Source organism: Oryx dammah, unplaced genomic scaffold, assembly GCF_014754425.2.
Source record: "Oryx dammah isolate SB20612 unplaced genomic scaffold, SCBI_Odam_1.1 HiC_scaffold_2, whole genome shotgun sequence".
NCBI lineage: Eukaryota > Metazoa > Chordata > Mammalia > Artiodactyla > Bovidae > Oryx > Oryx dammah.
Genome location: NW_024070186.1, coordinates 113,512,185 through 113,538,095, shown reverse-complemented (window position 1 = coordinate 113,538,095; position 25,911 = coordinate 113,512,185).

The window sequence follows — 25,911 nt, the reverse complement described above, 5'->3', positions numbered from 1 at the left end:
GAATGAAGGTTTGGGTCACCACCAGACAAGGAACTATGACTAACTATAACTAACTGAGGTGCTTGCTGAAGGCAAAAGAATACATAGTGGGTAGTAAAAGAAGGTAGTTATAAATACCAGCCACAATCACATGACCAGTCAGAAATGAGGACTACACTGGCTATGAGTATTTATTCCTTATTATTAATGAATATTAATAAGGAGTATGTCTTCCAATTTTATTATGAATAGATTTGTGTATATATGTTGATATATAAACAGTTGACCCTTGAACAACTCAGGTTTAAACTGCATGGGTCCCCTCATACATGAATTTTTTTCAGTGGTAAATCCTACAGAACTGTATGATCCATGCTTGGTTGAATCCACTGATGCAGAACTGAAGATATGGGGGACTGTGGATATGGAGAGTCAACTATAAGTTACAGACAGATTTTCAACTGCAAGGAGGGTCAATGCCCTTAACCCCCCTGGTGTTCAAAGGTCAACTGTGTATCTTTGTTTTCTTTCCTCTTTTATTCCCTTACCATGTAACATAGACATATTGACTTTATATCATGGTCACTTTTTATTGATTATATATAAATATTAATTTAACATAATAATATTTAAGTTATAGGATTTTAAGGAAAAGAGTAAGCATCACTCAAGGACTTTACCTTCTCTTCTAGGGAAAGGGTTAGTGTTTTTCTTTCCCCCCTTGGCTACACCATGAGAAATGTGGGATCTTTGTTCCCCAAGCAGGGATCAAATCCACACCCCCTGCAATGAAAGTGTGGAGTCTTTTCCACTAGACCTCCAGGGAAGTCCCAAGTGCACTTTTGATTATATACAGAATAGTTGTATCATGTTAGGCATGATTGTCTTGTCATTGTCTTTGTTTTGAGATTAAGCATGGTTGAAGGAGATGGTATGGGTGCCAAGTTAATAAGGGTTGGACTTATGGTTAATTTTGTGTGCCAGCTTGATGGAGTCATACAGTGCTCAGATATTTAGCTAACATTTTTTCTCTGAGTTTGTCTGTGAGGATGTTTCAGGATTACATTAGCATTTGAATCGGTAGACTCAGTAAAGCTTCCTTGACGTGGACTCAGTAAAGCAGATTGCGTTCCTCATCCAACTTACTAAAGGCTTTGAAGGCCTGAATAACATAAAAGGCAGAAGAAGGGAGAATTCACCCTTTTTGCCTGACAACTTGAGCTGAACACTGGTCTTCTATTGTCCTCAGAAAGACTACCATCAGTTTTCCTGGAACTCAGGAGAGTTGGACTTTGGACTAAGACTGAATCACACCACCAGCTCTCATGCGTCTCCAGCCTGCAGATATATTTGATATCAGATATATAGGGGTGGCGGCCGGGAGGAGCAACCCCATGCCCAAGGCCAAGGGCGGCAGCCAGGAGGAGCAACTCCATGCCCAACGAGTGGCAGCTGTGCAGGCTCAAAAGGGCCAAGAGGAGCCATCCCACGTTGTAGGTCAGGAAGGGTGGCAGTAAGGAGATACCCCTCATCCAAGGTAAGGAGCAGCGGCTGTGCTTTGCTAGAGCAGCCGTGAAGAGATACTCCGCACCCAAGGTAAGAGAAACCCAAGTAAGATGGTAGATGTTGCAAGAGGGCATCAGATGGCAGACACACTGAAACCATACTCACAAAAAACTAGTTAATCTAATCACAGTAGGACCACAGCCTTGTCTAACTCAATGAAACTAAGCCATGCCCACAGGGCAACCCAAGACAGGCAGGTCATGGTGAAGAGGTCTGACAGAATGTGGTCCACTGGAGAAGGGAATTGCAAACCACTTCAGTATTCTTGCCTTGAGAACCCTATGAACAGTATGAAAAGGCAAAATGATAGAATACTGAAAGAGGAACTCCCCAGGTTGGTAGGTGCCCAATATGCTACTGGAGATCAGTGGAGAAATAACTCTAGAAAGAATGAAGGGATGGAGCCAAAGCAAAAACAATACCCAGCTGTGGATGTGACTGGTGATAGAAGCAAGGTCCGATGCTGTAAAGAGCAATATTGCATAGGAACCTGGAATGTCAGGTCCATGAATCAAGGCAAATTGGAAGTGGTCAAACAAGAGATGGCAAGAGTGAACGTCGACATTCTAGGAATCAGCTAACTCAAATGGACTGGAATGGGTGAATTTCACTCAGATGACCATTATATCTACTACTGTGGGCAGGAATCCCTCAGAAGAAATGGAGTACCATCATGGTCAACAAAAGAGTCCGAAATGCAGTACTTGGATGCAATCTCAAAAGCGACAGAATGATCTCTGTTCGTTTCCAAGGCAAACCGTTCAATATCACAGTAATCCAAGTCTATGCCCCAACCAGTAATGCTGAAGAAGCTGAAGTTGAACGGTTCTATGAAGACCTACAAGACCTTTGAGAACTAACACCCAAAAAAAGATGTCCTTTTCATTATAGGGGACTGGAATGCAAAAGTAGGAAGTCAAGAAACACCTGGAGTAACAGGCAAATTTGGCCTTGGAGTACAAAATGAAGACGAGCAAAGGCTACTAGAGTTCTGCCAAGAAAATGCACTGGTCATAGCAAACACCCTCTTCCAACAACACAAGAGAAGACTCTACACATGGACAACACCGAAATCAGATTGATTATATTCTCTGCAGCCAAAGATGGAGAAGCTCTATACAGTCAACAAACACAAGCCCAGTAGCTGACTGTGGCTCAGATCATGAACTCCTTATTACCAAATACAGACTTAAATTGAAGAAAGTAGGGAAAACCGCTAGACCATTCAGGTATGACCTAAATCAAATCCCTTATGATTATACAGTGGAAGTGAGAAATAGATTTAAGGGACTAGATCTGATAGATAGAGTGCCTGATGAACTATGGAATGAGGTTCGTGACATTGTACAGGAGGCAGGGATCAAGACCATCCCCATGGAAAAGAAATGCAAAAAAAAGCAAAATTGCTGTCTGGAGAAGCCTTACAAATAGCTGTGAAAAGAAGAGAAGCGAAAAGCCAAGGAGGAAAGGAAAGATATAAGCATCTGAATGCAGAGTTCCAAAGAATAGCAAGAAGAGATAAGAAAGCCTTCTTCAGCGATCAGTGCAAAGAAATAGAGGAAAAGAACAGAATGGGAAAGACTAGAGAGCTCTTCAAGAATATTAGAGATAGGGAACATTTCATGCAAAGATGAGCTCAATAAAGGACAGAAATGGTATGGACCTAACAGAAGCAGAAGATATTAAGAAGAGATGGCAAGAATACACAGGAGAACTGCACAAAAAAAGATCTTCATGACCCGGATAATCACGATGGTGTGATCACTCATCACCAGAGAGCCAGACATCCTGGAATGTGAAGTCAAGAGGGCCTTAGAAAGCATCACTACGAACAAAGCTAGTGGAGGTGATGGCATTCCAGTAGAGCTATTTCAAATCCGGAAAGATGATGCTGTGAAAGTGATGCACTCAATATGCCAGCAAATTTGGAAAACTCAGCAGTGGCCACAGGACTGGAAAAGGTCAGTTTTCATTCCAATCCCAAAGAAAGGCAATGCCAAAGAATGCTCAAACTACTGCACAATTACACTCATCTCACATGCTAGTAAAGTAATGCTCAAAATTCTCCAGGCCAGGCTTCAGCAATACATGAACTGTGAACTTCCTGATGTTCAAGCTGGTTTTAGAAAAGGCAGAGGAACCAGAGATCAAATTGCCAACATCCACTGGATCATGGAAAAAGCAAGAGAGTTCCAGAAAAACATCTATTTCTGCTTTATTGACTATGCCAAAACCTTTGACTGTGTGGATCACAATAAACTGTGGAAAATTCCAAAAGAGATGGGAAAACCAGACCACCTGACCTGCCTCTTGAGAAAACAGATTTCCCAGATTTCTTTTCCATGGGGATGCAGGCCAGGAAGCAACAGTTAGAACTGGCCATGGAACAACAGACTGGTTCCAAATAGGAAAAGGAGTACATCAAGGCTGTATATTGTCACCCTGCTTATTTAACTTCTATGCAGAGTACATCATGAGAAACGCTGGACTGGTAGAAACACAAGCTGGAATCAAGATTGCCGGGAGAAATATCAATAACCTCAGATATGCAGATGACACCACCCTTATGGCAGAAAGTGAAGAGGAACTAAAAAGCCTCTTGATGAGAGTGAAAGAGGAGAGTGAAAAAGTTGGCTTAAAGCTCAACATTCAGAAAACGAAGATCATGGCATCTGGTCCTATCACTTCATGGGAAATAGATGAGGAAACAGTGGAAACAGTGTCGGACTTTATTTTTTTGGGCTCCAAAATCACTGCAGATTGTGACTGCAGCCATGAAATTAAAAGACGCTTACTCCTTGGAAGAAAAGTTATGACCAACCTAGATAGCATATTCAAAAGCAGAGTTTGCTGACTAAGGTCCGTCTAGTCAAGGCTATGCTTTTTCCAGTGGTCATGTATCGATGTGAGAGTTGGACTGTGAAGAAGGCTGAGCACTGAAGAATTGATGCTTTTGAACTGTGGTGTTGGAGAAGACTCTTGAGAGTCCCTTGGACTGCAAGGAGATCCAACCAGTCCATTCTGAAGGAGATCAGCCCTGGGATTTCTTTGGAAGGAATGATGCTAAAGCTGAAGCTCCAGTACTTTGGCCACCTCATGCAAAGAGTTGACTCATTGGAAAAGACTTTGATGCTGAGGGATTGGGGGCAGGAGGAGAAGGGGACGACCGAGGATGAGATGGCTGGATGGCATCACGGACTCGATGGACGTGAGTCTGAGTGAACTCCGGGAGTTGGTGATGGACAGGGAGGCCTGACGTGCTGCAATTCATGGGATCGCAATGAGTCCGACACAACTGAGCGACTGAACTGAACTGATATATGCTCCAATACTTTGGCCACCTGATGCAAAGAGAGGAATCATTGGAAAAGACCCTGATGCTGGGGAAGATTGAGGGCAAGAGGAGAAGGGGCAGCAAAGGATGAGATGGTTAGATAGCATCACCAACTCAATGGGCATGAATTTAAGCAAACTCCAGGAAATAGGGAAGGACAGAGAGGCCTGTGTGCTGCAGTCCATTGGGTCACAGAGAACAGACATGACTTAGAAACTGAAAAGCAACAAAAAATTATATATATATGGTATATCTGATATCAGCTATATATTTTTTTTAAGATTTTCTTTGAATCATTTGATTAGGAAAACTGAAAAGTCCCACAGTTTGCAAGAGGATACACATATATATTTGTGTGTGTGTGTGTGTGTTAGTTGCTCAGTCTTGTCCAACTCTTTGTGACCCCATGGACTGTAGCTCACCAGGCTCCTCTGTCCATAGGATTTCCCAGGCAAGAATACTGGAGTGGCTTGCCATTTCCTTCTCATATGTGTGTGTGTGTATTTAGATTAGAATAAAATTAAGTCCAATCTGAATTTGTACTTGTCTTTTGGATTGGAACAACAACAACAAAAGTCATAATGGCTAAATTTTTCAAATTATACCTGAGCAAGGGAAGTGACATTGGTAGGTAATTTATCCAACCACTTTATATAGAGAGAGTAGTTTGGTTTTGAAACCTATCAGGAAATCTAAGCCTGATCATTTTAAAATAAATTTTACTTGTGAAATTTTCAATCTTTGTTTACCTTATTTTATTTTTTTACTTTTTAAGTATTTTTATTTATTTATTTGACTGTACCAGGTCTTAGTTGTGGCTTGTAGGATCTTCCATCTTCATGCCGGCATGTGGGATCTAGTTCCCTGACTAGGGACTGAACCCAGGCACCCTGCATTGAGAGCATAGAGTCTTAGCCACTGGATCACCAGAGAAATCTCTATTTCTCTAACTTATTTTAAAATTTGCAAATAGTTTCAAGAAAAAAAGACCAACCTTAACATATCTCTACAGTACTTCACTGACTTAAAATTCTAGCAGACATAAAGTAAACCAAGATTTCATATTACATGGCTATGTTTTTTCAAATTAGCCCTGGAGCAAAAGAAAATAATTTCCCTCTGCTTTTCGCCATTAGCTGCCTATCTGCCTACCCCTGATCGCTCTCAGGCCCTTGCCAGTAACCTGCAGCTCTGACTTGAAGGGGTAAAAGAAAAGTAGAAATCTGCAGTTCAGGACTGGCTCTCCTAAAATTTGTCTGCCTTTGCCTCTAAGCAGGATATTCTCTTTAAGGTGCCCATATATATACTTCCTCCAAAATCTTGAACTTGTTAATAATACCCCAGCTTGGGTATGATGAGGAGAATCTAAGATTTGGAGCAAAAGACCTTGATCTTAATTCTGCCATCAGATTCTAATTGATGCCATCTGACATCACTGTGGGATGTCAGGCAAGTCACCTGACTTCTGAAATTTCAGGTTCATCCATGTAATTACTGGCAATCAGCTATATCTCTAAGAGCTATAGTAAATACAGGGAAGTGAGTAACTTCTCAATAACTAATACATTGTTGGATAAGAACAAATGCTTACTCTTCATAGATAAAATCAGTCTATTTTATCTGTTTATAGATTTTATCTATTCATAGATAAAATCAGTCTTCATGACATATCTGAAATTTCTTCCTACCGACTAGAGTCATGGAGATTTGCTCAAAACTAAAAATTCAGTCTAATTTAAGAAGTGCCTGTTAACTACTAGGTATTTTGAAAAATTCAGGATAAGAATGCGGTACTGTTTTGCTTTCAATTTTCTCATGATTGCCATAATTTACTCTGGAATCTTAAACTCCTCAGTGCCTAATGCAAAAGTTACATTAATTTCCTCTTCTTTTTTTTTTTTTTTTTCTTTTTTGTTGTTCAGTCACTAAGTTATGTCTGACTCTGTTCAACCCCATGGACTGCAGCATGCCAGGCTCCTCTGTTCTCCACTATCTTCCAGAGTTTGCTCAAATTCTCATCCATTGAGTCAGTGATACTATTAACTATCTCATCTTCTGCCACCCCCTTCTCCTTTTTCCTTCAACCTTTCCCATCGTCAGGGTTTTTTCCAATGAATTGGCTCTTCAAATCAAGTGGCCAAAGTATTGAAACTTCAGCATCAGTCCTTCCAGTGAATATTCAGGGTTGATTTAGAATTTACTGGTTTGATCTTGCTATCCAAGGGACTCTTGAGTCTTCTCCAGCACCACAATTCAAAAGCATCAATTCTTCAGTGCTCTGCCTTCTTTATGGTCCAACTCTCACATCCATACGTGGCTAGTGGAAAAGCCATTGCTCTGACGATATGGACCTTTTTTGGCAAAGTGATGTGTCTCCTTTTTAATACGCTGTCTAGGTTTGTCATAGCTTCCTTGCTTCCAAGGAGCAAGCACCTTCTAATTTCATGGCTGCAGTCACTGTCCGCAGTGACTTTGGAGCCCAAGAAAATAAAGTCTGTTCCTGCTTCCACTTTTTCCCCATCTATTTGCCATGAAGTGATGGGATGAAATGCCATAATCTGAGTTCTTGAATGTTGAGTTTCAAGCCAACTTTACTTTTATGGCTAATTCTTATTGAAATACAGAGAATAAAAGTAATAGCTAAATAACAAACACAGTTGGAAATTTCTAAAAAAAATTTTTTTTGGCTGTACTGGGTCTACACTGCTTTGCACAGGCTTTCTTTAGTTGCAGCAAGCGGGGGCTAAACTTCATTGTAGAGTGTGGGCTTCTCATTGCTGTGGCTTCTCCTGCTGTGGAGCATAGGCTTTAGGCACACAGACTTCAGTAGTTCGGGCCCACAGGCTCAGTGAAAGTCACTCAGTTGTAGTTGGGTTACTCAGTTGTGTCTGACTCTTTGTGACCCCATGGACTATACAGTCCATGGAATTTTCCATGCCAGAACACTGGAGTGGGTAGCCTTTCCCTTCTCCAGGGGATTTTCCCAACCCAGAGATGGAACCCAGGTCTCCTGCATTGCAGGCGGATTCTTTACCAGCTGAGCCACAAAGGAAGCCCACAGGCTCAGTAGTTCCAGTTAATCGGCCCTAGGCCTTGGGCTCAGCATTTTCAGTGCACAGGCTTAGTTTCTCTGCAGCATGTGGACTCTTTGGACCAGGGATCAAACCTGTGTCCCCTGCATTGGCAGGTGGATTCTTATCCACTGCACATTACTGGGGAAGCCCACATTTGCACCAACATTCTACAAAATTTGTGACCTCATTTAGGAAATGGATGTGCATAATTTGAAAGTCTTCAATATTGTCACAATTGCTTGGAGAATCAACAAGTAGCTTATCAATAAGGGAAGAGAGAATTGTACTACACAAAGGGAAGAAAGGATGAAAGAAAAGCTAGGGAAACAATTTATTATTTTTATTATTTTTTCAATTTTAGAAAAAATTATTAAAAATATGTTTCATTTGGTTTAACTGAGAGTTAGCATTGCTTCATCTTTAAAATATTTACTTGCAGGAATTCACTTGCAGTCCAGTTGTTAGGACTTGGCACTTCCACTGCCCAGGGACTGGGTTTGATCCCTGGTCAGGGAACTAAAATCCTGGAAGCCATGCAGCACAACCATCCCCACCTCCCAATATTTTTTTTTCTTACTTGAAGAATCCTCTTCGAATGCAGTTGAGAAATAATACTATTTGAGTTTTTCCAAAATTATAGAATACATTATGATGTTAACTAATCAAATACTTAAATAAAGGAAGAGGCTAGAAAGAACAGTAAGATGTGTGTGAAAACCAAATTGTTAGTAGCATTAAAATTGATGTAGTATTTCTAGCAGTATATAACAAGAACCCTAAAAGAGTCAGGGCTTTTGACCTGTAATCCCACTATTGGGAATATATATTAAAGAAAAAAAGTTATGTATTTGCAAAAGCAGAGTGCTAAAAACAATTTACTCGTGCAGCAGCTACACAATGGCTAATTAAACAATGAGGGAATCTGTGCAACCGCAAACAATACAAATAGACAGCTGCAGAAAAGTGAATGCAAAGCTATTTTAAGTGCAAACAAAGTAACTATGATTAGGTGAAATTGAAGTATGCATACATGTAACAGAAGAAGTGGTACAAAGACATAGATAACTCTCCAGTGTGAAAGCATACTTTTATATTAAATGGTTTAGAGAAATACTGGGTTGGCCAAAAAGTTTATTCAGGGATTTTTTCCATAACATCTTGTGGAAAAACCTCAAAGAAACTTTTTGGCCAACTCAATATAGTAAATATACCATGAGAGTCATCTGTTTAAAGTTTACCATTCAAGGGTTTTAAATATATTTATAGAGTGCTTATTTTTTAGAATTATTAAACTTTTCCTTTCTTTTTTTTTTAAAGATGAGATCAGTAGATCTAATTGCCTGGGACAAAGAAAGAGGAGTCACATTTTAATTTAAGATCTATTTGTTTAAGATCTTTTGAAAACTTGTTGCTGCTATACCGAGGCAATGAACATAGTTTCCACTTAATATCTAAATAGATGTCCAGGCAATCCAATAGGACTTTGTTAAACATCCAAATACACTGCTGATAGTAAATTACCTCTTTATTTTTCAGCTTACATAAGGTTTGTGTAGTCTGGTCCTTGCAAGTTTAAATCCGCCTTGTCTACTATCAAATACAGGGACCCCAGTCTCTAGTTTGTTCTGCACTGATATGAGGCTTTATTCTCAGGAATAAATGTGGTAAACATATTAGGCTTTGAATTTAGACTTTCTGTTTATAAACAGTCCTGCTGTTTATCATCTAATCTTGGCCTCACTTGCCCAGTTACTTCATCTGCAGAATGGGGATAATGGCATTTTCTTTCAGGGTGGTAACTGACATGATGGATACAAAATAACACACTAGCTGGAATGCTGGTGAGATTCACTCAAGGGTGTAATTACTACCATTATTACTCCTATTATGTTAGTATAGACCCAAATAACCACGAACAAGTCTTGTTTCTCAGATTGACCAACCGTTTAGTAAACCAATTAATGACGTGAGTTGCTCCTAAGGAATTTTTTAGCACCCCTCCCATTTCCTGGGGTGCTCCTTTGCACCAACACTCAGGCTATGTGCCATTCCAGAAAGGAGGGGGGACTAGCCACCCTATTCTGCATGTTTGTGCATGCATATCCATGGAACTGTTTAGTAGCTAGAACACCTCCAGCACTAATCTTCCTCCTGCACCCATAACCTGACCTCAAAGGGCCATCCACTCATCCAGATATGTGCTACTTTACTCCCAACTGTAGCTTTTGGGAAATTCCAAAGGATGGTCTTATCGGAGGAATAACCCAATCACATCTGCCTTTGACTGTAAAATTAACTGAAAGTTCTGCTGTGTTGGCAGCAGCCTCACCAACCTATTTGCAAGAATATTCTGTACCTATGCAGATACAAACCTGCTTAAACTGTGACCCAAATATTTTTTAGATGTGCCCAGAGTGCTGCCCAAAATATTTTGGTTATAGATCCCTTGTGTTCTTCCAACAGCATTCCTGTAATTCTGTGTATATGTGTGTGTTCTTACATGTGGGCTCAGAAAGATTGCTTCTTATTCTAAAGAGGGTAGGCAAGGTTTTGTATTATGAGAGCCTGAGCTTCACTTTTGCCAGGAAAGAAGTTTAAAAGGCTTTGTTTTCAAAAACCTGGAGCAGAGTCTCTGAGGTCAGTTGTCTGAAAAGATCAGGGTTCCAAGATGCAAACAGAGAGAAGAGGCCTAGACTTGAGGGACAGGGGTGGTGGGAAAGACTGACTGGTGGGGCTGCCCACTTCTCACATGAGGCATACCTGCCTGACTGCATGACAGTGAGGTTCCTGACAGTGTAGTTGGGGATGGAATACACTATTTAACTTGAACAGTAAACAGTTTTGACTGTGACAATCACAGTCAAGGTCAAGGTTCCATCTCAAATTTCCAATAAGCCCCAGAATTCCTTATAGAATTGTGAGATAGGCAAAGGGTTTCACCCACCCACTCCATGAATAAAATTAGGTTTTCTGCCAGATAAAAACTAGATTGTCTTCTAAGCTGGATGGAAGTGTATGGGGAGACAGATTGATTTGATTTAGGGGAAAAAAGTTACATTTCTTTCATTTTGAATGAGTGGAATATATCAGTGTTGGTTACTCTCCCACTTTGGCTGCATTTAACTGGAAGGGTTTTGGCAAGTATTCTTAGGCTTATTGTTGAGAAATTCTATTAAGTTCTCTGTTACCTTGAGAAGTTGTATTCACAAGAGATTATCTGCAAAGCAAAAACAGATTTATATATTTATATGTGATAGATTATTATTCTTTGGAACTTAATTTACATGACTAGATTCAACCATCTAGATTATTTAAATGAGGTATTGTCAGACAAGGCAATTTGTGAATTTGGAAGGAAACTACAAGAGAAGATAAATACTGTGCAAAAAGCAAAAGTTTTAGAGACAGAAAAACATGTTGTAAGAACTTGGACAATTTGCCTACTTCCTCTTAGGCTTGGTATTTTCATCTGTAAAATGAAGATACAATAAGTATATTTTCCAAAAAGTTATAGTGAGGAAGAAAATGAATATATATTCAACAGCACAAATCCTTCAATAAATGCTCATTTTATTTTCCATTATAACCACACTTGGCTTCTTTTGATCTCTTTTATTTTATTTTTTAAAAGATTTATTTATTTTTGGCTGTGCAGGGTCTTCATTGCTGCTTTTGGGCTTTCTCTTGTTGTGGCGCACGGGCTTCTTACTGCAGTGGCTTCTCTTGTTGCGGAGCACAGGCTCTAGGTGAACTCACAGGCTCTAGAGCGCGTTTTGCCTGCACTGACAGGTAGATTTGTAACCACTAGACCACCAGGAAACCCTGATCTCCTTTAATTTTAAATAAACTTTATTAGCATGTAACATACAGAACAGTACACCAAAAGCATAGAGTTTCATGAATTATCACAGCAAGAATACACCTCTATAGTTACCATGAGGTCAAGAAATAGAACATAACCAAGTCAAGGAAGCCCCTCCTTCTCTCCCAATTTGTTACCCCCTTTATCTCGTGACTAATGTAACCACTATCCTGACTTCTAACACCATCATTTAGTTTGGGGAGTTGTATTTTTCTTTTAACATTTTTTTTTTGTGATAAGTATACCACATGAGATATATCCTCTTAGACTTTAAGTATACATTGTTGTTGACTACAGGTCCAATGTTGTACAGGAGATCTCTAGAGCTTATTCATCTTATTTAACTGACACTTTATGCCTGTTGATTAATATCATTATTAAGCTTGGATGATTTTTAAACTTAACACATATTGAATCATGCAGTACGTATCAGTTTGTATCTGGCTTCTTTAACTTACCATATTGATGAAATTCATTCATATTTTGCATTAAACAGGAATTTATTCATGATCATTGTTGAAGAATTCTTTCATTGTTTGAATACACCATACTATGTATATCCATTCTTATGTGAGTGAGCATTTGTGTTGTTTCCAGATTAGGACCATTATGAGTAGTGCTGTGACAATTTTCACTCATGCGTATGCATTTCTGTTCAGTTCAGTTCAGTCGCTCAGTCGTGTCTGACTCTTTGCGACCCCATGAATCACAGCACGCCAGGCCACCCTGTCCATCACCAACTCCCAGAGTTCACCCAGACTCACGTCCATCAAGTCAGTGATGCCATCCAGCCATCTCATCCTCGGTCGTCCCCTTCTCCTCCTGCCCCCAATCCCTCCCAGCGTCAGAGTCTTTTCCAATGAGTCAACTCTTCGCATGAGGTGGCCAAATTGCTGTGTCCTATGGTATGTGTACAAACAGCTTTCATGTATACTGCCAAACAATTTTCTCAAGTTCCTGTGCCAATTTTCTCTCTCACAAGGAGCATGAGGGTTCCTGTTTTTTTATATCTGTACCTGGTATTGACAGTCTTTTCTTTTTTGGTGTAGACTTTCTTTTTGGGATAGGTTATCTCACTGTGGTTTGATTTAGGTGCCCCTGATAACTAATGAGGTTGAAAAGCTTTTTCATGAATTTGCTACTTACTTGGATATCCTCTTTTGTGAAGGCCTTGTTTAAAAGTTTTATGGAGCATTTTTAAAATTGGGTTGTCTGTTTTACTGTTAATTTTTAAATTTTGTTTTAGTAATTCTACTGTATCGAAACCACATCTTTAATCCATTCATCTGTTGCTGGCACTTGGATTTCCCTGACTTGGGGTAATTTTGAGTAAAGTGTATACAAATATTTGTAAATACATATGCATATATGTCTTTCTATGCACATATGTTTCCATTCCTCTTGGTCAGAGTGAAATTGCTAAGTGAAATGGTACTTAATAAATAGCTACCAAACTGTTTTCCAAATTGCTTATACCATTTTATATTCCTACTGTATGAGTTCTAGTTACTTCATATGCTCACTAACCCTTTTCCCTGCCTCCTTCTCTTTCTCTCTCCCTCTCTCCTAAATTGCTCCTAATCTACTACTTTTGCCTTTTAATTTTAGTTATTTTTTTCAGTTCTATAATTTCCATTTGAAGAATTTTTGACTTTTTAGTTTTAGACTGAGATTTTCCATTTTGTCATCTTATTTCTGGAACATATTAATTCTGATAATTGGATCTCCAATGAGTATATTTCTATAATCTGTTTCCTCTTGTTTTTCAGTCAGGTGCTCTCATCTCCTGGTATACCTGGTAGTTTCTGGTTGGCAGCTAAACAATATATATGATAAATTGTAGAGATATTTTAAAATTCTAGATAATACCTTAAAGAGAGCATTCATTTTTGCTTGGCAGTTTAGCAGTTAGCTAAAGGAAGATTAAGTTTCATTAAATCAAGGGTTTAGTTGATTTACTGTCTAGCCCTTGTAGAGTGGTAAGTTAAAACTGTAGTGTTTACCTGAGTCTCTCTTTGGTCAGCCTGAAGTCTTCATTTTTGACCACAAGCACTATAAGAATGTTGGAAATTCTGCTTAGCTTCTCAGCGTCCTGACTTCTACTCATAAACATACAAATGGCTAAAGTGAGATATTAGGGTCAAACTGGGTTCACTTTTTAAAATTTTCATTCTGTCTTAGCCTAAGTTCCTTAGAAAACAGATGCTGGGATAGAGGTTAAGAGCTAATTTTTCACTAAGAAGTATACACAACACAAGAGAAGGCTCTACACATGGACATCACCAGATGGTCAAAACCAAAATCAGATTGATTATATTCTTTGGAGCCAAAGATGGAGAAGATCTATACAGTCAGCAAAAACAAGACTAGGAGCTGACTATGGCTCAGATCATGAACTCCTTATTGCCAAATTCAGATATAAATTGAAGAAGGTAGGGAAAACTATTATACCATTCATGTATGACCTAAATCAAATCCCTTATGATTCTACAGTGGAAGTGAGAAATAGATTCAAGGGATTAGATCTGATAATCAGAATCCTTGAAGAACTATGGATGGAGGTTCATGACATTGTACAGGAGGCAGTGATCAAGACCATCCCCAAGAAAAAGAAATGCAAAAAAGCAAAATGGTTGTCTGAGGAGGCCTTACAAATAGCTGAGAAAAGAAGAGAAGTGAAAGGCAAAGGAGAAAAGGAAAGATATATCCAGTTGAATGCAGAGTTCCAAGGAGTTGCAAGGAAATAAGAAAGGCTTCCTCAGTGGTCAATGCAAAGAAATAGAGGAAAACAGAATGGGAGAGACTTGAGATCTCTTCAAGAAAACTAGAGATACCAAGGGGACATTTCATACAAAGATGGGCTTGATAAAGGACAAATGGTATGGACCTAACAGAAGCAGAAGATATTAAGAAGAGGTGGCAAGAATATGCAGAAGAACTATGCAAAAAAGATCTTCATGACCCAGATAATCACAATGGTGTGATCACTCACCTAGAGCCAAGCATCCTGGAACACGAAGTCAAGTGGGCCTTAGGAAACATCACTATGATCCAAGCTAGTGGAGGTGATGGAATTCCAGTTGAGCTATTTAAAATCCTGAAAGATGATGCTGTGAAAGTGCTGCACTCATTATGCCAGCAAATTTGGAAAACTCAGCAGTGGCCACAGGACTGGAACAGGGCAGTTTTCATTCCAATCCCAAAGAAAGGCAATGGCAAAGAATATTCAAACTACTGCACAATTGCACTCATCTCACATGCTAGCAAAGTAATGTTCAAAATTCTCGAAGACAGGCTTCAACAATACATGAACCGTGAACTTCCAGGTGTTCAAGCTGGATTTAGAAAAGGCAGAGGAACCAGAGATCAAATTGCCAACATCCGTGGGATCATCAAAAAAGCAAGAGAGTTCCAGAAAAACATCTTTTTCTGCTTTATTGATTATGCCAAAGCCTTGGACTGTGTGGATCACAACAAACTGTGGAAAATACTTAAAGAGATGGGAATACCAGACCACCTGACCTGCCTCCTGAGAAATCTGTATGCAGGTCAGGAAGCAACAGTTAGAACTGGACATGGAACAACAGACTGGTTCCAAATAGGGAAAGGAGTATGTCAAGGTTGTATATTGTCACCCTGCTTATTTAACTTATATGCAGAGCACATCATGAGAAATAACAGGCTGGATGAAGCACAAGCTAGAATCAAGATTGCCAGGAGAAATATCAATAACCTCAGAAATGCAGGTAACACCACACTTATGGCAGAAAGCAAAGAAGAACTAAAGAGCCTCTTGATGAAAGTGAAAGAGGAGAGTGAAAAAGTGGCTTAAAACTCAACATTCAGAAAACTATGATCATGGCATGTGGTCCTATCGCTTCATGGCAAATAGATGGGGAAACAGTGGAAGCAGTGACAGACTGTATCTTTTTAGTCTCCCAAATCACTACAGATGTTGATTGCAGCCATGAAATTAGAAGATGCTTTTCCTTGGAAGAAAAGTTATGACCAACCTATACAGCATACTAAAAAGTAGAGACATTACTTTGCCAACAAAGGTCCATCTAGTCAAAGCTATGGTTTTTCCAGTGGTCATGTATGGATGTGAGAGTTGGACTGTGAAGAAAGCTGAGTGCCGAAGAACAGATGCTTTTGAACTGTGGTGTTGGAGAAGACTCTTGAGAGCCTCTTGGACTGCAAGGAGATCCAACTTGTGCATCCTAAAGGAAATCAGTCCTGAATATTCATTGGAAGGACTGATGTTGAAGCTGAAACTCCAATTGGCCACCTGATGTGAAGAACTGACTCATTTGAAAAGACCCTGATGCTAGAGAAGATTGAAGGCAGGATGAGAAGGGGCCGACAGAGGATGAGATGGCTGGATGGCCTCACCGACTCAATGGACATGAATTTGAGTAAGCTCTGGGAGCTGGTGACGGACAGGGAAGCCTGGCATGCTGTAGTCCATGGGATCACAAAGAGTCGGACACAACTGAGTGACTAAACTGAACTGAACTGAATAACTCTGAGATAGTAAAAGGAAAAGGAAAATAAAGCCAGTAGAAAAGGAGGAAAAGGAGATATAGATTAGTCTGCAGATGACCACAGCTTCATGCAGAGAAGCTCACTGTGTAGAAGCACTTTGTCTTGGAACAGTCTTTTAGAGGAAGAAAAGGACAGGAATTTATTCAATGGCTCCCTCTGTTGATTGACTTAAACTTCATTGGTCAACATTTACCCTATAAGACATTAACATCTATGCATTCCTGATCTTTCAACTGACCTCTTCAGACCCAACAAGGAAACAGAATCCCATACCCTACAACATGTTACTTCTTCTAACTCCAGAACTAATGAAAGAAATCAGATCCTTATGGATACGGTGGGACATGGTGCCATAGCTGCATCAGCTCATCCCGCTTCAGGAGCAATGCAATCTGTGCTGGAGACTAGCACTCACCTTGGAGGAAACAGAAGCACTCTGCAAAGCCTGTTGATGAAATAGTTGTGACTTCTTGTCCATGGTAAGTTTGAGGACCTGGGAAGCAGATAGGACCTTGAAGATTTAAGAAGGTTCCTCAATTTATCCAATGAACCTTCTCCTAGGAATCTTGTTCTCTCAAAGCCCTTGGTGGTATCATAGTTTTCAAATGTCTTTAAGCAATGTTTTTATGTATTGTCCAGAATTTCTGATTGTCAGGGGAAGGTTTAGTCTGTAACCAACTACTCTACATTATTAGGAAAAGAAAACAACTCACTGCTATCTTTTAAAAGGGGCTTCTCAGATGGTTCAGTGGGTAAAGAACCCACCTGCAATGCAGGAGACCCAGAAGACATGGGTTTGACCCCTGAGTTGGGAAGAGTCCCTGGAGGAGGAAATGGCATCCTACTCCAGTATTCTTGCCTGGAAAATTAAGTAGACAGAAGAGCCCGGTGGGCTGCAATCCAAAGAGCTGGACATGACTGAGCACTATCGTGGGTCCTTTAAAGATCTTAATAATGTTAACCACAGGCACAACTGACACCCAAATATGGCTAAAAAGTGAGTTGAATTTAGCTTCAGAGTAAAACTTGTGGGACACCAAGAAGCCAGGTTCTCATCTGTTAGATATAAATCACCCCTCATCTCTGTATTGACTTCTCAGGTAAATTCAGCTGATGTTTTCAAAGTCATCTTACCCGGATTTCCTCAGATTAGTCACAGACTATATTACTCATTTAATGGAAATTCCCATCCTCACTAAAGCACTAACCTTGGGTGAGGCCATAAGAGACGGGTATGCAATATACCAATCACATCATCTCACAAGTGGTTTATTACCTATTTACTCTGTGTTAATTGGTACTGCTGCAAAAACTCAGCTCATACTAATTTTTATCTTTCCTTCCTTTTTCAGACTTATCTCTGGTCTTACCTACAGTGTGTGATTCAACTCCTTGTGACATACTCTAAAAATTTCAGGGCCTTCTCTGGCAGTCCAATGGTTAAGACTTTGTCTTTCAATGCTGGGGGAGAGATTTGATTCCTGTTGGGGGAGCTAAGATCCTATATGACTCCCAGCCAAAAAACCAAAACATAGAACAGAAGCAATATTGTAACAAATTCAATAAAGACTTAAAAAAAAAAAAAAAGAATTTTACAATCTCTTCACCAGTTGCTGTTCTGAAACACTGCTGACATATATGAACCCTGAAATTTTTAGCCTTGTCCAAGTTAGACCAAAGATTTTGGTTCCTAATGAAACCTTCTTACAGAAATTTACTGTTGTATCTTCTCTATACTTTTATGTAATATTGAAAACAGAAAGTATACTGTAAGGAGCTCTATTAGGAATGTTAAATAAAGGTCTTGTCTTCTACTTGTTACCTTCTCAGAGTGCCTTAGATGCCTCTCTTTAGAAAAATACCACCCTTTGGAGAATGGTAATAGATGCATGCTTAATGATACAAGTCATGGATATCCAAAAATGTTTCATTAGCTTTCTGCAAAAAAAAAAAAAAAAAAACAGCAAGTTTACTATGAACATTTTAGGATAATAACCTTTCTCTACTTCCTCCCAATCTGTCATTTGTCTCCACCATGAGTTATCCTTGCCCCAGCAATTTGAACGTTTGTGACCAATGGGAAATGGTGATTTTTCCAAAGAGAAGAGGACCTTTCTTCAACAAAGGGAACATGCATGGCTGTGGTTCCCTGCTAATGTATAGGCCCCATCACAACATCAAGAAATATTTTATCACAAAATTTTGTATACAGTTAAAAAAAACATGTGCAGTATGATCTCAAGTATATGATATGTGTGTCTATAAAACATATATGCATGTATGATGATATACACTAAAGTGTTAACCAATTATGAATCATAGAATTATGGGTATGAGCTAATTTTTTGTGCTTATCTGTGCTGTCATCATTTTATTTACTGGGCATATTTTTTTTTTCAAAAAACTTAAAAAAGACTGCTTTTGTCAGATGTTGTGCTCTCCCAGGTAAAATACACATGCTATGCTATTCTAGACAATAAGTCAGTAAATAAACATCAAATGCCTAGAATAGGACTTAGCACATAGTCTGTTCTCAATAAAGATTAGTTATTATGTATACTACACAGGAAATTAAATTCAGCTTTTTGTTAACTGCAATTTAAAAATATCTATGTGCTGCATGCTAAGTTGCTTCAGTCGTGTTTGACTCTTTGACCCTATGGACGCACCAGGCTCCTCTGTCCAAGGGATTCTCCAGGCAAGACTACTGGAGTGGGTTGCCATTTCCTTCTTCAGGGGATCTTCCTGACCCAGGGATCAAACCCACCTCTCTGTGTCTCCTGCCTTGGCAGGTGGATCCTTTACCACTAACACCACCTGGGAAGCCCCCCAAAATTTCCAGTTAAGGTTTAAAAAATACCTTTTCAGTCATTATACCATCCAATTTTTAAAAAATTTTATTCATTTATTTATTATTTTGGGGCTATGCTGGGTCTTCATTGCTGCGTGTGCGCTACTCTCCAGTATGATGCACAGACTTCTTATTGCAGTGGCTTCTCTTGCTGTGGAGAATGGGTTCTAGGCATGCAAGCATCTATAGCTGTGGCTCATGGGCTCCAGAGCTTGGGTTCAGTAGTTGTGGCACAAGGGCTTAGCTGCTCCACACCATGTGGAAACTTACTGGACCAGGGATTGAACCCGTGTTCTCTGCACTGGCACCTGGTTTCTAAACCACTAGACCACCAGGGAAGTCCCTGTCATATAAATTTTAACATAAACTAGTGAGAGAAGCCAGAGAACACTCAATCATCTGTGATCACATAAGCACTAGAGTGTCAAAATTGACTAATCAACTTAGTTCAGAATTTTAAAAAGTACATGCTAAATAAAAGTAATTTTGTTTACAAAAAGTACAAATAAAAAATCTATATTCAAAGGCAAGGGTCTTAAAAGAGTATATGGATCTATTAAAGGAACCACGTAATTTACTAAAAGTGCTTGCCTCCTTTTTTAATATGATGTATAACTGAAACAGAGCAAAAAGACTTATGATGACTACTAGGCAGGGGATGGTAAGGGATTCAAAGTCAATAACTCTTTAGCTATGGGTGCTGCCCCTCATTGGCTAAGGTTATAATCTGGGTAGAAAAGAATGAAAAATTATTTGGAAAGAAAAATGATGAGCAAGAGAAGCATAAAAGAGGGAAAAGAGGGCAGGAATGGAAAGGAGAGGAAAAAGAGAGAATTATAGAGCTTAACTGGGGGAAAGAGAAAAGGGAATGATGAAGGAAATAATTGGAAGCGTGGCATCTACACAGGCCAATTAATGCTGCACATGCCAGGCCTCCTGCTAAGTGTTTTACCAGAACTAGCTCATTTAGGTTTTACATCAGCCCTCTGAAATTGGTATTCTATTGTCCATATTTAACAGATGGGGCTTCTTGGGTGGCTCAGTATAAAGAACCCACATGCCAATGCAGAAGATGTGGGTTTGACCCCTGGGTAGGGAAGATCCCATGGAAAAGGAAATGGTGATCCACTCCAATGTTCTTGTCTGGGAGATTCCATGGGCAGAGGAGCTGGTGGGCTGCAGTCCATGGGGTCACAAAGAGTGAGGAATGACTTAGAGACTAAACAATAACAACAACAATTTAACAGATGAGAAAACTAAGATTTTCAGGGTTTAAGTGATTTTCCCCCAGATAAAATATTACATCTTTTTCATGAGATATATCCTATCTCTTTGAGCCTCACTTTAGCCTGATTTATCTTCTTAGGGTGTGATGTCCCATCTTCCCATATTATAAAATAAATGAGCAGAATACCTGCTCTTTGTTTTAAATCTTCTATATTATGACCAACATAGATAGCATATTTAAAAGCAGAGACATTACTTTGCCAGCAAAGGTCCATCTAGTCAGGCTATGGTTTTTCCAGTGGTCATGTATGGATATGGGATTTGGACTGTGAAGAAAGCTGAGCACCAAAGAATTGATCCTTTTGAATTGTGGTGTTGGAGAAGACTCTTGAGAGTCCCTTGGACTGCAAGGAAATCCAACCAGTCCATTCTGAAGGAGATCAGCTCTGGGATTTCTTTGGAAGGAATGATGTTGAAGCTGAAACTCCAGTACTTTGGCCACCTCATGTGAAGAGTTGACTCATTAGAAAAGACTCTGGTGCTGGGAGGGATTGGGGGCAGGAGGAAAAGGGGATGACAGAGGATGAGATGGCTGGATGGCATCACCAACTCGATGGACATGAGTCTGAGTGAACTCCGGGAGTTGGTGATGGATAGAGAGGCCTGGCATGGTGCAATTCATGGGGTCACAAAGAGTCAGACACAACTGAGCGACTGAACTGAACTGAATTGAACTGATATTGACATTATTTTCTATAGTCCTCTAAATCAAGTAGGCTTAATAAGGCTTTCAATAATTTAATATGAGGAGACATGCCAAGATCTAACAATAATACCATGTTCCTATTTTCCCAACTATACATTGTCATTAATTCTAAGACATTATATAATATTTTCAAATTTATTACCCATAAAATTTTACTAAAGCCTAAAGAGAAAGTCATAGAATACTTTTTTGGAAAGCATCAAATAAAACAAAATTATGTTTTGGCCCCAGAATTCTAATGTTGTCACCATAAGTGTCAGACCTCTATATTGCTGCTCACTTAATAAGGAGATTTCCTATTAACAGTTGAATGGGAAAACTGTCTGATGTTAAGTTTTATACTTCTCTTAGTATTTGGATAAAAGGGTTCTGGATTGATAGAGAGTCCAGATATAGGTTATAGCTTGTGCTCTGTCAGCATGCAATCTTTGACCTAGTCCCTAACTTCTCAGGGTCATAGTTTTCTTTTTTTTTTTTTGTATAATTGTACTTATTTATCTTTGGCTGTCCTGGGTCTTCACTGATACAAGGGTTTTTCCTATACTTGCAGCAAGGGCAGGCTACTATCCTGTGGTATGTGGGCTTCTCACTGTGATGGCTTCGCTTGTTGTAAAGCACGGACTCTAGAGCACACTGGCTTCAGACCCTACACCACAGGCTCAGTAATCCTGGTGCACAGGCTTAGTTGCTCTGCAGCATGTGGGATCCTTCTGGTTGTTGTTCACATGATGTACTCTGCACAGAAATTAAACAAGCAAGGTGACAATATACAGCCTTTACATATTGCTTTCCCAATTTGTTCCATGTCCAATTCCAACTGTTGTTTCTTGACCCAAATATAGGTTTCTCAAGAGACAGGTAAGGTGGTCTGGTATTCCACCGCTGAGAATTTTCCAGTTTGTTGTGATCAACACAGTCAAAGGCTTTAGCATAGTCAGTGAAGCAGAAGTAGGTGTTTCCTGGAATTCTTTTCCTTTCTCCATGATCCAATGAATGTTGGCAATTTGATCTCTGGTTCTTCTGCTTTTTGTAAGCTCAGATTGTACATCTAGAAGTTCTCAATTCACATACTACTGAAGCCTAGTTTGAAGGATTTTTGAGCATTACCTTGCTAGCTTGTGAAATGAGCACAATTGTAGAGTAGTCTGAACATTCTTTGGCCATTGCCCATTTGGGGGGATTGGAATGAAAACTGGCCTTTCCCAGTCCTGTGGCCACTGCTGAGTCTTCCAAATTTGTTGACATATTGAGTGCAGCGCTTTCACAGCATTATCTTTTAGAATTGTAAATAGCTCAGCTCAAATTCCATCACTACCTTTGTTTGTAATAATGCTTCCTAAGGCCCACTTGACTTTGCCCTCCAGAATGTCTGGCTCTAGGTGAGTGACCACACCATTGTGGTCATCCAAGACTGGGATCTTCCCAGATCAGGGACCAAACCCGTGTCTCCTGCATTGGCAGATGGATTCTTTACCACCTAGCCACCAGGGAAGCCCAAAGGTCTTAGTTTTCTGTTCTGTAAAATAAAGGTTTAGGCAATATGTTTGGGAAAATGCTATGAATGTTTAGCTTGTAAAAAAAACAAGGCAGGGAGCTCTCTTGTGATTAGAATTAGAATAAGAAGAACTCAGAAACTAATATTTTAATGTCTCTAATACTTTGTTAACATTTTTTTCATGTATTTAATCATGACTGTTGACTTCTATTTGGTGCTATAAATGAAGACGGACTTCCCTGGTGGCTCAGTGGTAAAGAATCTGCCTACAATGCAGGAGATGTGGGTTTGGCCCTGGGTCAGGAAGATGCCCTGGAGGAGGAAATGGCAACCTACTCCAATATTCTTGCTTGGAAGATTCCATGGGCAGAGAAGCCTGGCAGGCTACAGTCCATGGGGTTGAAAAGAGTGGGACATGACTGAGTGACTGAATACACGTAAATGAAGAAAACAGAGGCACTACACTCTTGGACACTGGTCTTAATGATATTTTTTTTGAAAATGTCTCTTCAGGGAAGGGAAACAAAAGCAGAAATAGACAAATGATACCACATCGCACTAAAAAGCTCTTGCATGGTGAAGGAAGCTATCAATAAAACAAAAAGGCCACCTGCTGAATAAGAGAGGATATTTGCAAACAGTCTATCTGAGAAGGGTTTAATATATCCAAAATATACAAAGAAGTGATACAACTCAACATAAAAAAAAAAAGAAACATGGTTCAGAAATAGGAGGAGGATCTGAATAAACCTATTTACAAAGACATACAGGTGGCCAATGGAGACAGGAAAAGATGCTCACAGTCACTAATGATTAGGGAAATGTAAATCAAAAGCACTGTGAGATATCACCTCAAATCTGTTAGAATGGCTATTATCAAAGAGACACCAAATAACAAGTGTTGGCAAGGATATGGAGAAAAGAGAATCCCCATACAGTGTTGCTGAGAATATAAATTGGTGCAGCTACTATGGAAAACAATATGGAGGGATTCCTCAAAAAATTAAAAAGAGAAGTACCATATGATCAAGCAATTCTACTCCTCAGTATTTATCCAAAGGAAAGAAAAACAGTAACTCAAGAAGATATATGCTCCCCTGTGCTCATTGCAGGATTATTTACAATAGCCAAGATATGCAACCAAATAGATAAGAGACTGAAGAAGATGTGGTATATATATATATACACACACAAAATAATAGTATTAAACCATAAGAAGAATGAAACCTTGCTGTTTGCAGAAACACGGTTGGACCTAGAGGGGATTATGCCAAGTGAAATAAACCAGACGGAATCCTCATGATTTCACTTCCATGTTGAACCTAAAAACAAAGCAAATGAACAAACATAACAAAATAGAAACAGAGTAATAGATTAGAGAGGAGTAAGAGATGATTGCCAGAAGGTAGTGGAGAGGTGGGAAGTTAAGAAATAGATGAGGGAGATTAATATGTACAAACTTCCGGTTGCAAAATAAATGAGTCACAGGTATGAATTGTGCAATGTGGGAAATACAGTCAATAATTATGTAATAACTTTGTATGGTGACAAATGAGAACTAGTCTCATCATGCTGATCATTTTTAAATGTGTAGAATTATTGAATTAGGAACTAATTATATATCAGGAACTCACATCATATTGTAGGTCAATTATACTTCAAAAATAGACAAACAAATAGAAAAAAGATCATAGTTTTGGTTACAGGGGATGGGGGAGATTGGATGAAGGCAGTCAGAACTTCTGGTTTTAAATAAGTGCTAAGAATGTAACATACAGCATAATCAATATAATTAACACTGCTGTGTTATGTATGAAAGCTGAGAGTAAATCCCAAAAGTTCTTATCACAAAGAAAATTTTTTTCTATTTCTTTAATTTATATCTATGTGATATAATGTTGTTTTTCAGTTGCCCAGTCATGTCCGACTCTTTGCAACCCCATGGATTGCAGCACACCAGGCCTCCCTATCCCTCACCATCTCCTGAAATTTGCCCAAGTTTATGTCTATTGCATCAGTGATGCCATCCAGCCACCACATTTCATATGTGATATAATAGATGCTCTCTAAATGATGCTAAAGCTGAAACTCCAGTACTTTGGCCACCTCATGCAAAGAGTTGACTCATTGGAAAAGACTTTGATGCTGGGAGGGATTGGGGGCAGGAGGAGAAGGGGATGACTGAGGATGAGATGGCTGGATGGCATCACTGACTTGATGGATGTGAGTCTGAGTGAACTCTGGGAGTTGGTGATGGACAGGGAGGCCTGGCGTGCTGCGATTCATGGGGTCGCAAAGAGTCGGACATGACTGAGCGACTGAACTGAACTGAAACTTATGATAGTAATTTCACAATGTATGTAAATCAAATCATCATGCTGTACACCTTAAACTCATAGAGTACTATGTGTTAATTATAGTTCAATAAAACTGGAAGAAAAAATAAGACATATTACCTGTAGGTGATAACGCTAAACCTAAAAAAAACTAATAAGCCACCAATTTAGTGAATGCTAATACCAATTTGACTTTCTTGGTGGCTCAAAGGTTAAAGAGTCTGCCTGCAATACGGGAGACCCGGGTTCGATCCCTGGTTCGGGAAGATCCCCTCGAGAAGGAAATGGCAACCCACTCTAGTACTCTTGCCTAGAAAATTTCATGGACAGAGGAGCCTTGTAGGCTACAGCCCATGGGGTCGCAAAGAGTCAGACGCAACTGAGCGACTTCACTCACTCACTCAGTACCAATTTGGTGAATGCCATTCACCTTTATCATTTTGTAATAATTTGGTTAAGATATGCCACAGCCAACAGCTTGGTCAAAACTGAGATAACTGCATGCATTTTACTGATATACATAGTAGCAATCAGAATGTTGACACCCAGTTACAGTGTGTCACAGGGGCATGGAGGAAGAGGGGAAATAATTACTCAATAGCCCTTGGAAGCCATCCTTCAGTTCAGTTCAGTCACTCAGTCGTGTCCGACTCTTTGCGACCCCATGAATCGCAGCACGCCAGGCCTCCCTGTCCATCACCAACTCCTGGAGTTCACTCAATCCAATGTCCATCGAGTCCGTGATGCCATCCAGCCATCTCATCCTCTGTCGGCCCCTTCTCCTCCTGCCCCCAATCCCTCCCAGCATCAAAGTCTTTTCCAATGAGTCAACTCTTTGCATGAGGTGGCCAAAGTACTGAAGTTTCAGCTTTAGCA